This window comes from Neofelis nebulosa, chromosome 1 (assembly GCF_028018385.1).
Source record: "Neofelis nebulosa isolate mNeoNeb1 chromosome 1, mNeoNeb1.pri, whole genome shotgun sequence".
NCBI classification, from domain to species: Eukaryota; Metazoa; Chordata; class Mammalia; order Carnivora; family Felidae; genus Neofelis; species Neofelis nebulosa.
Genome location: NC_080782.1, coordinates 110,754,911 through 110,768,756, shown reverse-complemented (window position 1 = coordinate 110,768,756; position 13,846 = coordinate 110,754,911). Strand labels below are relative to the sequence as shown.

Below are 13,846 nucleotides of genomic sequence, written 5' to 3'. Positions count from 1 at the left end.
GTCTGCACCAGCTGTGTCTAATGCTTCCAATAGGAAAGTGCAAGCTCTGCCCTACATACTCATCACACTTTAGCTTAGGTCTCAGTAGCTAAAACTGTGTCACACTGGCCATTTTGGCTAGAATGGAGGCCTGGAAATGGTGTTTAGCTGGGCACGGTGCTGTCCCTAATAAATCAGGGCTCTTTTAGCAGGGGTACATGGACACAGAAGTGGGGGGGAGGATAAGTGAGTGTGTCATAAATGGGAAGTTCTGAGAGAAGAAGGGATTGTCTAAGCTGGAATGTGAGGGATGGGTAAGATTTAGGCAGGAGACAGGAGAGGAAAAGGATCTTTTGTAAAGTTACAGTGAGTAACTCTGTGCAAGGAAGTATGACTGGCATGTCTAGGAGATTGGGGGAACATTGCTCCAAGAAATTTTGTTCTGAGAAGTTGGAAAAAAGTCAGCCCAGTGAGGTGTGTCCAGTTCTGGGAGGAACCCCCCCCACCATCCCTGCCCCCAACACATTCCTCCCTCATGCTCCCTTCTGGAGCCTCCTTGGTCAGATTCAAGCAGACTTTCTGACCAAAAAGAATGAAATCTTGGGGCGCCTGGGTGACTCAGTCGGTTAAGTGTCCAACTTCAGCTCAGGTCATGGTCTCACTGTTCGTGTGTTCGAGCCCTACATCGGGCTCTCTTAGAGCCTGGAGCCTGCTTCAGATTCTGTGTCTCCCTCTCGCTTTGCCCCTCCCCTGCTCATGCGCTCTCTCTCTGTCTCTCTGTCTCTCAAAAATCAATAAACATTAAAAAAAAGAAGAAGAATGAAATCTTAAGAGGATTCTGCTCCCTGTACTTTGATCTCTCCTCTAAGCCAGTTGTTTGCAACACTGGCTACACGTCGGAATAACTTGGGAGAAGTTGTAAAAATCCTGATACCAAGGCCATTCCCCAGACCAATTAAGTCAGACTCTGGGTGGGGTAAGTGGAGTGCTGGTAAAAGTTTAATAACTGGCTCCTTAGGAAAAAAAAACCAAACAAACCCATGCATGTATATACATACCTAAATTTATTATAAATTTTACTGATACAAAGAATGTGTAGCCTACCACTTACAAACGATCATAGACAGTACTCTTTTTTTTTTTTAATGTTTATTTATTTATTTTTTTGAGAGATAGAGACAGAGCATGAGTGGGGGAGGGGCAGAGAGAGAGAGAGAGAGAGAGAGAGAAAGACACAGAGTCTGAAGAGGCTCCAGGCTCTAAGCTGTCAGCACAGAGCCTGATTCAGGGCTTGACCTCACAAGCCGTGAGATCGTGACCTGAGCTGAAGTCAGACACTTAACCGACTGAGCCACCCAGGCGCCCCTAGACAGTACTCTTTATTATAGAATGTTCTTTAGGCCATTGATTCTCAGATAATGCTTTCCTTTTTTCTTTTTTTCTGAGCTCTTGTGTCTGTAGTTAGCTTATGGCTGTGATTTGACTGTGATTTCACACAATCAGACTGCACACGAATGCTTGGTTACTTTCCAAACTCACCCATTGACTCATGGATGTGATTCCATCATAAATGTTAGTTGACATTTTCGTTTACGTTGACAAAGAAGATGAACACGAAACAACAAAGATATATGTTAGAACTTCACTTGTTCATCAGTGACACGAGAGATTTCTTTGCTGATGAGGCCTTAGTTTTCAAATACTGGAAGAATAGTTCCTTAATTTTCTGTGCCATTCACCATGTGACATTTAGAGATATGATACACTTTTAAGTTTAATTTGTATTATTAACCTCTCACCTGTCCCTTTCATAAGTCTAGACCAGGGCTTGGCTAAGTTTTTCCAGTAAAGAAACAGATAGTAACTATTTTCTGTTCTGTGGACCACAAAGGGTCTTTTTCTCCTTGCCCCCCTTTTTATTTTTATTTCTATTTTTTTTAATGTTTAATATTTATTTTTGTGAGAGAGAGAGAGAGCAAGAGCGCATGCACAAGTAGGGAAGGGGCAGAGAGAGAGGGAGATACAAAATCCAAACTAGGCTTCAGGCTCTGAGCTGTTAGCATAGAGCCTGACGCAGGGGTTGAACTCACAACTGCAAGATCATGACCTGAGCTGAAGTTGGATGCTCAATGGACTGAGCCACCCAGATGCCCTTGTGCCCCCCTTTTTTTAAAATTTTTTTTAACGTTTATTTATTTTTGAGAAGGAAAGAGACAGAGCATGAATGGGGGAGGGTCAGAGAGAGGGAAACACAGAATCGGAAACAGGCTCCAGTCTCCGAGCTGTCAGCACAGAGCCCGACGAGGGGCTTGAACTCACGGACCGCGAGATCATGACCTGAGCCGAAGTTGGCCGCTCAACCGACTGAGCCACCCAGGCACCCCTGTGCCCCCTTTTTAAAACAATCTTTTAAAAATGTAAAAACTCATGAGTCATGCAGAAACAGACTGTAGGCCAGTCTTGGCCTGTGCACTGTAGTACGCCCATCCCTAATCCAGACATCAACACAGCAAATCAAGCCCTGATTTATAGTATTTGCTGATTCCTGTGGTGTAAAGATTCCATAAGCCACCAGTGTGACAGCACTGAATGTGGAGCTGGGCAGAGATGCATGATGACACATCATTAGGTAGTGTTTCCACCATTCAGGTGCAACAGACAATCCCAAGAGCATAGACAGTAGTCTAATAATCAGAAAGTGATGAATGTTGAGTATTTACCACCTTTATTTTATTTTTTAAAGCCTTTAAAGTGATTTTTTAATGTTTTATTTATTTTGAGGGGGGGAAGGAGGAGAGAGAGAGGGAGAGAGAGAGAATCCAAAGCAGGCTCCTCGCCCAGTGCAGAGCTCAGTGCGGGGCTCCAGCTCATGACTGTGAGATCATGACCTGTGCCCAAATCAAGAGTCGGATGCTTAGCTGACTGAGCCACCTAGGTGCCACAAATACCTCTATTTTTAATAAGACTCGTTTATTTGTGTGCTTACATAATCTGTTTTTGCATAGTGGCTGTGTTTAACAACTGGCTTTGGAAATGTTGCATTTTCTTGTGAGCTGGGAAGAATTGGCTCTGGTACACCAATAGATGGGATTCAGGTGTCTTTCTGTGAGGGGAGCGTATTTTTTTTTTTTTTTACTGTTTTATTTATTTTTGAGACAGAGAGAGATAGAGCGTGAGCAGGGGAGGGGCAGAGAGAGAGGGAGACACAGAATCCGAAGCAGGCTCCAGGCTCCGGGCTGTCAGCACAGAGCCTGACGCGGGGCTTGAACTCACAAACCGTGAGATCATGACCTGAGCTGCAGTCAGACGCTTAACCGACTGAGCCACCCAGGTGCCCCGGGGAGGGTATTTTTTTAATAGACTTTATTTTTTAGAGCTGTTTTAGGTTCACAGTACTATTGAGCAGAAATTACAGAGATTTCCCGTTTACTCTCTGCCCCCACATGTGCATAGTCTTCCTTTTATTATCAACACCCCCCAGCAGGGTGCTGCATTTATTACGGTTGATGAACCTCCACTGTCACCTCATTATCACCCAGAGTCCATGGTTTACATTACAGTTCACTCTTGGTGTTGTACATTCTATGGGTTGGACAAATTTATAATGACACATATCCACCATTATAGTATCATAAAGGGTAGTTTCCCTGCCCTGAAAATCCTCTGTGCTCTGCCTCCTCACCCCTCCCTCCCCTCTCCACACCCCCTGGCAACCACTGATTTTTTCTTTTTTCTTTTTTTACTGTCTTCATAGTTTTGCCTTTTCTGAAAAGTCATATAGTTGGGCTTATACAGTATGTAGCATCTCAGTTGACTTCTTTCACTTGGCAATCTGCATTCTGCCTCTGCCTTTCCCAGTAGTCAACTCCTGGTTTTGTCGCACCTGAGTTATTGCCACTCTGCCAGCCTAACGGAGCCTCCTGTGGTCACCTGCTCTAATTAACCACCATGCCTTCTCTTCTGCCGACACAGGTAAGTCAGCAGCCTCAGTCTTGATTATTTATTTGCAACTCCAGGGCTGCACTCCCCCATCTTCCTCCTGGAACTAGTGCCTGGCACAGTCCGTACACAATAGATATTAGAAGAACGAGCTTTCCAAGGACAATCCGGTTTCTACCACGGCTCTGTAGGCAGGCGAAGCCAGGTCATGGAGGCCTATCATGAAAGTCATTTATGTATTTGATCTCAGATCCATCATCTACCTTCCCCACTTTGAACCTCGACATACTGCCCTCCTGCAAGCTTCCTTGTCACCTGGCTTTGGAGACAGTGTGGTCTGTGGAAGACTGGCAAGCAACGGGAGAAAAGGAGCCAGAGTATTCCCCACTTTTTCTTCCTGCCCTGGGTGGTGTCACCGCAGTGTCTGTGCCCTGTTCCACACTCCAGCTCCTACTTACCAGTGCCTTCTGTGATCGTAGCTTCCTGGATAGCCCCGGCTCCGGGGCTCTGCTCTTCTCTGGCCCCAGGTACTGGCTCCCACTTGTGCTCATTTGCCTTACCATGCCTTTCACCTCGTTCAACATCTTTGTAACAACTCCCCAGCATTCCTTCTCTTGAGGTTCTTTCTTAGCAGGACCTTGTCAGATTCAGTTTGATATGCTTGGCTGAGGATTCTGGGCTTCATGCTTTATGGAGGGTGGTAGGACAATGCTGAAGGTTTCTGAGGAGGAAATGGATATGATCAAATGGGTCTTTTAGGAGGATTCATTTAGCAGAGGTGGAAGGAATGGACTATAGGATCTATGGATCCCTGGAAGATGTGTAGATAGCCTTTACGAGTCTGTGGATATTCTACAACTGTATACAAAATTTTGTGTATATGTGTGTAAGTGTAAGTGAATTTTTTCTGTGGAGGGAGGCCATGCTTTTCATCACATTCTCTGTGAGATTCTAATTGTGTTAAGAACTACTGGGCTAGAAGTAGGGAGGCCAGTTAGGAAGCTAAGTAGTTCAGTGTGTCACTGAGGGTTCTGGCAAAAAACAGCATTCACCTGAGAATGTTCCCATGGCAGCCTTAAAGAAGAGAGTGCATTCAGAAATATGGGCAGGGTTAGATGAATGAGGAAGAAGCATCGGGGCACCCAGAGATCAGCATCAGTAGGAAGCTATCAGCTTCTCCCGCCCAAGGACTATAGGGCAATGGGATGAGACTGAATGAAGGGGGCCCAGGACAGCTGGAACCCCGGAGGAGAGGCCACTCTGTGGAGCAGGAGTGCTGGAGGGATCAGCCTCTTCAGAAATGGGGGATCAAAGCAGGGAGCCAGGAAGGAAGGCACATGCTGGCCTTTCTCCTCCCACTCTCTGATCGACTATCATCAGGGCCTCCCCATGGTCTCTAATCACCAAGGTTTAGAGAGGCTAACCTTCCAAGTGAAGCTGGGTGATGTGATCAGCAGGGCCAGAGCAGGGCAGCAAGTGTGGGTAAATGGATGGACTGAGACAGAGCAGTGTCCCAGAAAATAAATAACACACAGAGAACATGTTACTGAGAACTTCTAGAATTGTCGAAAAGGGGCTAGACAGAGTTGAATCTGACTTCTGACTGATTTCTGACAAATCACCGTCTGATTTCTGAATTCTGCTTTTTATCAGAATGTCCTACACTAGGTTGGCCCTACCCAGCGACACCAGATAAAGAGAAGCAAATATAGAGGATTTTGTTGTTGTTGTTAACTTTGTCCTTCCACTACTGCTTATAAGCTCTTTGACATTGGAAGTCACAGAATGTCCCTGAGCCTCCCTCATCCATAAAGTCTGAAAGTTGCATTTGATGTTCTCTGTGGTGCCTTCTGGCTTGAAAGTTTAATGATGCTGTAAGGGGCGCTTTGGCTTCCTTCCTGTGAAGGGCGTTCAGTGTTCTGCCTCCTTCCAAATAGGTGAGCAACCTTCCCTTGCCTGCCATCATCTGTGAAGCCTGGAGACCAGCAAAGGCAGCAAGTACCCTGTCCCTCTGAGGAGCCGACTGCAGGCTGTTAGCATTTTATCGACTTTGGCTGTGCTGTTAGTTTTTAGGATTCGTAGTGAGACGCTTTCATAGATGTTTGAGTCAAAGTGTTCCCTGGGCCTAAGGAGCATAGTTTTGAAGATATGTTTGCATTCTGTCTGTGTTCTAGAGAGGCCTAATATAAAGAAACAACCCAGCAACTCTGCTTGGGAGGGATTGGGGAGAGTTGCTGAAAGGAGCTTGCTTTTGTACGTGTTTCAGAGATTTAATTTTATTAGCCGATGCAAATGATCTGTTCCATACATGTAAAACAAAAGGACAAGAAAATGATCCCTGTGTCAACATCAGGATGTCTGACTTAAAATCCCATTCAAATAACTCCCTAAAAATGATCAGACACTGAATACATTATTTTTCTGACTTTGACAAAACCAGTCTGCACAAAGAAGCGGCCCCATGAGGTTATGGATAAACCAGCCACGTTAAAACTCCGGCATTTTCATGTCAGTCACAGATTTTCTTAAGGGCCAACTCACTGTTTAAGGACTAATGTGTTTGGAGAGGGGAAAAAAATCGCACTGTGTTATTAGGCAGAATCCCCTTTATATACAGGGATTGGATCAGTTTGACCCTGATTGTGTTGCCTGCTTTATTGTCCTACTTCAAACACGGGGCCCTGGGCATCATCTTAAGGAAGGGCTGATTGAACTGTCGGCCTGACACTTGTCAGCTGTGGATAATACGGGTTTCAGTCCGTCATGCTCACACATAAATGAACCATGACAGAGATAGACTGTTGAATAGAAAAAGCAGTTTTACTGTGGATAACCTTTCTTGAATAAATGCAACAAATAATAAAGTCTGAAAAAGGGGACATGTATCTTAGGAGAGCAGTGACGTTCCAAACCAAATGGTTATTATCTTTTGGGGCCCTCAAAAATTGCCCATCTCTCAGAGCATGTGATGGAGAGAAAAGGGAGAAGTGCTATATGACTATAAGAAAAATGACGGCAGTTGAGTCCATGCAGCCTTCAGTGTGATAGCACATAACAAAACCCCGTTCCAGCTCACTGGGGTTAAAAAAGGAGGCATTGTTTGCGTACCAAATGGACTCCACAATTGTTTGCAGAAGATGGTGGCACACATCTTAATTACAACGGCAGAAAAAGAATCTGAAACTATTTCTCTCCAACGTCTCTCCCTTTTCATTTAAAAAGAAAAAGAACTCCCCGCAGAAATGGCGGAAATTCTACATTTCAATCAAGATGGTCCAAAGAATGATTTGAATTTACAGGCCTGTAATTGGAACAAATTGGAAACAAAAGAAGAGCTGGTTGAAGCCACGTGATGTGGCCACAGTGCTACTATGTACAGTAGTCTGCTAGGAAAAAAAAATCATGTTTCTTTAAAGCGAAGCTAACTCCGCTGCAAAGCTCCAAGCAATTTGCATAAATGTCTCTACCATGATTTTTTTTTTATTTATGGGCCCTAAGTTTCTAATTAAATACTAATTAATACTATCACCAGAATTGTCTCCCATCCCCAGCTCTTCATAGCTTTGTCACTTTGATTAATGCATAGTCATTTATTAACTTATTTAACAAGCCAGGGTGCCTCATGACAAACTAGATTAAATTATCCTCATAACAGTCTCATTACTGAAAAAAAGGGAGTTTTAAACTTAATAAAAATTATCCTCAATAACGTTAAAGCTTTTCCACCGCACCCTTAAAAGATAGAAATAGGTTTCTTGTTTGATTTATAATATATGGAGTTGTATAAAGCATCCATTAATAAAATTTATAAGTTCATTTAAGCTTGCACATTACAGTAGTGCTGTAGCCTTGGGTGCTTATTATTTAACTTTTGCTGTAGTTATGAAGATAATTAATGTCCTGACCAGACAGGGACTAAAATACCCACTAGAATGAGGTAATTAGAGACATAAATAATGTTTAGGTTCTTGTGTGCTGCTTTCTAAATTAATTGTTTTGTTTTCCACCCAAACTTGATAAAGAAGAAAATAAGAGTTTACCAAGGAAGTGTACGGTGAAGGTGAGGTGTTTGTTTCTGGCGGATCTAGAAACTGTTAAGAAGCCTCACAGTTTCTGGCCTGGAGGAGGGAGCTGGGTGTGCCGGGGCATTCAGCGCTTCCCCGGGAAACCGTGGGCCCTCCTTGCTCTCTGGCGCCCTCCAGTGGTCAGGTCCTGGAGGCGAGCACACCTTGCAGGCCTGCGGATCCGTGGACCCCGGAAGCCCAAGGGGGTGAGTCAGAAATGAGAACTGAAGGAAGTGTCTTCATACAGCGATGGTGTAAGCTTCTCAGTCAGACTCGGAGGAGGAGAGCCCCCGGGGTGGGGGGGGCGGGAGAGCCGAACAAGTCTATGGCAGCAGATCTTTCATGCTGACAAGGCAGAACGTGGGAAGCTGTGGCAGAGGCCTGCTGGTCTCAAAACAAGTATGTGTCAAGACATTAGAACATATGTGGAGCGCTGACCCACAGTGGGGTGTATTACCATAGGAATGCAGCACGTCCTTGGGCTTATTCTGTTCTCGTTTTCGGTTTCTTGCTAAGATAGCACTCTCGTTGAGATTCCTAGGTAATCTGGCAGGAGGGCGGTGGAAATGCATGCACCGATGGAAACGTGTCTTGTTAGTTGAGCTTCCTTATGGCCTGTGGTGTCTCGAGTCTTTGGGTGGGGGTGTCGGAAAGGGGCACTAGCTCCCTTGTTGCAGGTAGAGAGCTGACGCTCTGTATGGATATCCCTTCACCATTTGCGAAGCCCTTTGACACGCATGCTGAGTCCCTCCGGCATCCCATGAGACCAGAGGGAGGGCCTCTCACTGTGGTTGCTGAGGAGCCACGTGGTGCCTTGGATCCACACAGTGGCCCATTGGTTACTCCAGCCCTGGGAAGAGCGCCTGGTTCCTTTCCTTTTGGTTTCTGGTGTCCCCCCCCCCCCCCCGCACTGCTGCACCTCCCCTCCATTTCTTCTCTCTCATGCCCTCCTTCTCCCTCTCACCTTTCCTTTTAGTCCTTGATTCAGAGCAGAGATAACAATAGCTCTACCTGTTCATGTACGAAAATAGCTCACTTGTCAGAGCCGCACGGGGACTGGTGCCTCAAAAACTCTGTAAGTGGAAGAATGGTTCAGAGAATTTTCTTCAGGTTTAGAGTGTTCCGTGGTCATTGCCATCTCTAGCTCACAACCCATCCCCGGGAGGTAAGTGGATCGCAAATGTCCCCATTATTTATAACCCTTGTTTAGCATTGATTAAGATTTCCATCTTGGCAAACCTATTAGTAGAGACCTATTAGTAGACGTGGCTTTGGCCCAAAATAGATCAACATTAGGCCAGACCTCAGGTCCCTGATTTCCTTAGTTTCCCCCTGGCAACTTTGAGTCCAGTGTACTAAGTACCTGGCTGGCCCAGTATTCATTTTGGGCAAGTGGGCCAAATTAAGTTAGGCAGGGCCCCTAAGAACCACGTGAGATGTCCTAGGTTAATTAAAATAAAGTACAGTAAGGGAAGAGCTCATGGTCAGCACAGGAGGGTGAGAGCCCAGGGGGCTCTTATTCCTGCCATTTGTGTCTCCCTGGGCTTTATCATGATGGCCTGAGATGTGGAGTGGCAGAGGGGGGACGGTGGCAAGATGAGAGGGGATTAAGGATTAAGGATGCACAGTTGGGAAAAATAGAGAAGTAACTGTTTTCAGTGGTTCTCAAACTTTCATGGGCAAAACAATGCAGATTCTCTGGCTCTGGTTTCAGAGTTTCTGATGCCATCTGTCTGAGGCCCAGGAGTCTGCATTGCTAATAGGCCTGTCACTCTGATGTAGGGGTCAGTCCGTGGACCCCTGATTATAAAATATTGGTCTAGGGAGGAGGGTACAAAGAGAAGATGGAAGAACTGACAGGAGGGGAGAGAATTTTGCCCGAATCATCTTCACCCCTCTGAGAAAGTGCCATAGTTGTTATGTGTCCTTCTAAAGGCCCGGCTTACCTGGGGATGCGTCTCCAGGTGGCAGGTGGCAGGCAGGGGGCAAGGAATGGACAGATGTGAAAGATCCCCTCACCAGAGGAGTGTTTGGTCACAAGCACATCTCCTTAGCTCTCCCCAGCACGTCTGCTAAGTGTTTGCCCTGTCCTCCTTATTGCATCCACCACAATCAAAATTTGTCACTCCCCTGTCCACCTCTTCCTTCTGACAGCCGAGGAATCCTTCTGTGAGGGGAAGTCTGAAGGAGATGGGGGTGCAGTAGGACCCTGAGCGCAGGCTGCTCCAAGCATCTGGGGAAAGAGAAGACTGTCTGGAGGGGCCCTAATGCCTCCCTCCACAGCACCCCCACCCCCTCCCAGAATAGGGAAGGTGAGGCATGGGCTTTGACTAAGCTGTCTCAGGCGCACATGGCCTAAGTCAGGCTGGGGTCAGCTGCGCAGTGTCTGGCTTCTGAAGGCCAGTCTGTTGGGCGGGTCGGTGTGCGACAGGTGCTGTGAGAGCAAGTGTTCCTCACACCGCTTCAGAACTGAGCACGCGCTCAGCGGGGACCTCCTGACCCACTGGGCTTTCTCCACGTGCTCCTCATGCCTTTACCACGATGCAGGCGGGGTGGTGGGTGTGACACATGTGTACACAGTTCAGCACAACAAACACTACTGGGTCACAGGCAAGTGCCAGGCACTGTGCTGGGCGCTGGTGATACAAAGATGAAGGGAGTTTTCTTTCCAGTTGGCTTGACTGTGCTCCCAGAGGCTATCAGTGATGTTGCCCTGAGGGGAAAGGCTAAGTCTGGAGAGGTCACCTGGGGCTCAGCCGGTTCCCTAGCTTCATGCAGCCACCTGGTATAGAAAGGGAGCCTCATGGCTAGATGGATTCAGGTATGGTTTGCAGGGTGAATGTGACTGAGGGAAAAAAGTGACAGGGCTTAGGACTGTGGATCTCAGACTGGGGTGTGCAAACCTCCAGGGGCTGTGTGAGACAACCCACCCGGAATGAGCCGAGAATACCAAAGCTCTTACTGTATTGGTCATTCGAAATCTTGTCATATATGCCTTTCTATTTTTGCGGAATGTTCTAAAATGAAGGAAGGTCAGTCCAGTAATAAACTTTATGCAATTTATGAAGGAAGGAAGGAAGGAAGGAAGGAAGGAAGGAAGGAAGGAAGGAAGAGAGGAAGGAAGGAATGTCAGAGATAGGTGGTCAGTTATGTTTCTTGTTTCACGTTGGATGTGTATCATGAAATGAACTGACAGGTCATGGGTTAGAGTACTGACAAAAGAGTGGCTGAAGCTCTGGGGCCTGGAGTCTGGGCTGGAAGGAGAAGGAAGCAAAACCTTGAGGGAGCCGAGAAGATGGGGAATGTGGAGAGAATGGGGGATGGCAGCGCTCCAGCTGATGCAAAGTCAGAGTTAGTGGATTTAAGGCAACGAGGTCTGAGGAGAGGAAGATGAGATCAGAGAGCCGGAGGAGGACTGAAACTGCCTCGGGTGGAACAAGGCGGGTGATTCAAAAACCACCTTGTAAAACAGGGCAGGGAGGGAAGGAAGGGGAGTGGGGGCCGGTGCGGTGGATGTACTGTCCACGTGGACATTAATGTGCCTGACTTGATGGCAGATTGCAGGATAGAAAAAAAGATGGTAAGCCACTAAGGTGCCTTTAGAAGGTCTGTGGGGGGGTAGTGGTGGGCAACCAAGTGGCACAGGGAGGGAAGGAGGGATTGACTTGAAGGAAAATGAGTAAAGGTCTCTTTGAGGAGAAAGGAGGACAGATCTGGGAGTCTGGGAAGAGTGGAGAGGAAGGAGCAGTGCCCAGGCTCCAAAGGAAGCAGGAAAATAAAGTTCGCTACCCCTAGGCTAACACTGAGGAGGTTGCTTACCATGGAACAGAGTTCCAGAGGGATGGAATCAGGTGTGCAGTGGGAGTAGGTGTCGGAGGAGGGGAGGGGAGCAGGCTGGAAGGAACCCTGCCCGTACTGGTCAAGGCGTGGCCTTCTCCACGGTGGGGAGGGGAGGGAGGAGGAGGCGGGGCAGGGGCCTGTTTGGTGGGTTGCAGAATAAACTTTGAAATCACAGGTGGCATTAAAAAAAAAAGGAATATACAAATGTCGTTTTCGTTCAAAACCACAAAATATGTTATCTATGGACATGCACAGTGACAGCCATAAACCATCCTGTACCTTGTCAACTGAAACCCATAACCTGTTCTTTAGTTTTCAGTTTCTCTGACCTTATTGGTGAGAATCATACTTTCAACTTCTGGTAACAGTTCATTAGTAGCGATCATGCTGAATCTGAGGCATCAGAACATGCTACCTCCATGCCACCTTCACCCACCGTGCCCATGCCAGGCTCCTCCTCCTCTTCGGGGTCTTCGAGATCACTTGTGCTCGGTTTCACACAGCAGGGAAGCAGCCCTCAGTACCTTTAATGGTGCCGACAGTACCTTTCCCGCCCTAGCAGCAAAATCTCGGAGCGAAGCATCACAACCAACTTCGGAATGGTTTTGCCTAACGTTCTCAGCTGTCAAGGGCCCTTCTGGTGTTCTTGGCAAGGTTATTGCAGACAGTTTGAATGTTTTCAAGAATAATTTCTGCATTGGTTTTTGAAATCTTCATTCATTGGATTTAGTGAGTCCAAAGGTGAAACACATGGAAGCCAAGCCCAGCCACCTCCTTAGCAAGATGCCTTCTTCAAAACCAGCTGTAGCAGCCCCCAGTTGCATCGGGAACGCTTCCTTTTCATTCACTGTACCTCAGTTGTCCTGCCAGACTGCAGCATGGCTGTTGTATCTGAACATTTGCCATATGCTCATTCAGTTCTCCCTCTTCGTCCTCACTAGCAGCAACCTTTCTTGAATACATTTTTCAGCTTGTGACTCATCACCTTTCCCTTTCAAGAGCGAGGAGTCATCTTTGGTCTCAATGAATTCTACTTTTCTGAGGCCAAATATCTTCAAGATTTAGGGTCAGCCGCTCTCCAAACACCTGCAAATGCATTTAAAAATGGGTCAGTTCCAGGGTAGAGTTTTTCTTTTATGATACCAAATGTATTCATAATACATTATGCAGGTGTTTTGATGAGAATCCAGAAACATCTTGAGACACCATATTTCTCAGAAATGTGAGAATTTAAGACCATTGCTGTTCCAACAAGTCTTGTGTATAGAGCTTTTTATTGCATTCATTTGCATTATTTTGTTTACTTCTCAGAACTCTGTCAATTAGTCGTAACTCCATCTCACAGATGAGAATGGAACACAGAGAAAACTCACCTAACGTCACACACTAGGAAGACGGTGGAGCCAGAGCTAGGCCCGGTGTTCTCTACGCTAGATCATTCTGCCTTTCAGGATTAAGGGCCAATCAGACAATAAGGTCATTCCACAACCAGGCACCTGGCAGGTTAGAGCTGAAAGAGACCCCTTTCTGTATGTAGTTCAAGCCCTACCTTCCTAGATATTCAGTAAATGTATCTAATTAGAAAAAAAAATGTGAATCGTTTGACTGTATACCTATAAATATTATCCCTGGAAAGAAAAGGAACATTTGGTAAATGTACAAAAGATATGGGAAAAATTTGCATGTTATCCTTGTGGAGGGACCATGTTAATCTTGTCTGTATTGTTCCGGTTTTAGTATACATGCTGCCGAGCACTCTCCAGAATATTTTAAAATGAATATACCACGATAGAAAACACCAAAATGTATCACATATAGTAAAGGTCAGTATTGTTTTGTGAGACTTTTGTGTTGGTTGCATATATTTGTAGATACTGCGGGTCATGATATAGTATTTATTTCATGCTGGGGATTGTGCTAACAAATGGCGGAAGGCCACTGGTGTGGTAGAAAGAGCATTGGAAAATGGGCTCAGTTACTGGACTCGAGGCATTGCTCTGCCAGTAACCACCTGCGTGAGCTTG

General features: G+C 46.2%; 1 pseudogene; it reads right to left on the bottom strand.

Annotated features, from left to right (window-relative positions):
- Nucleotides 1-13,483: 13,483 nt before the first annotated feature.
- LOC131489680 (U6 spliceosomal RNA) lies at nt 13,484-13,578 on the bottom strand (annotated as a pseudogene).
- Between the last annotated feature and the right edge of the window lie 268 nt (nt 13,579-13,846).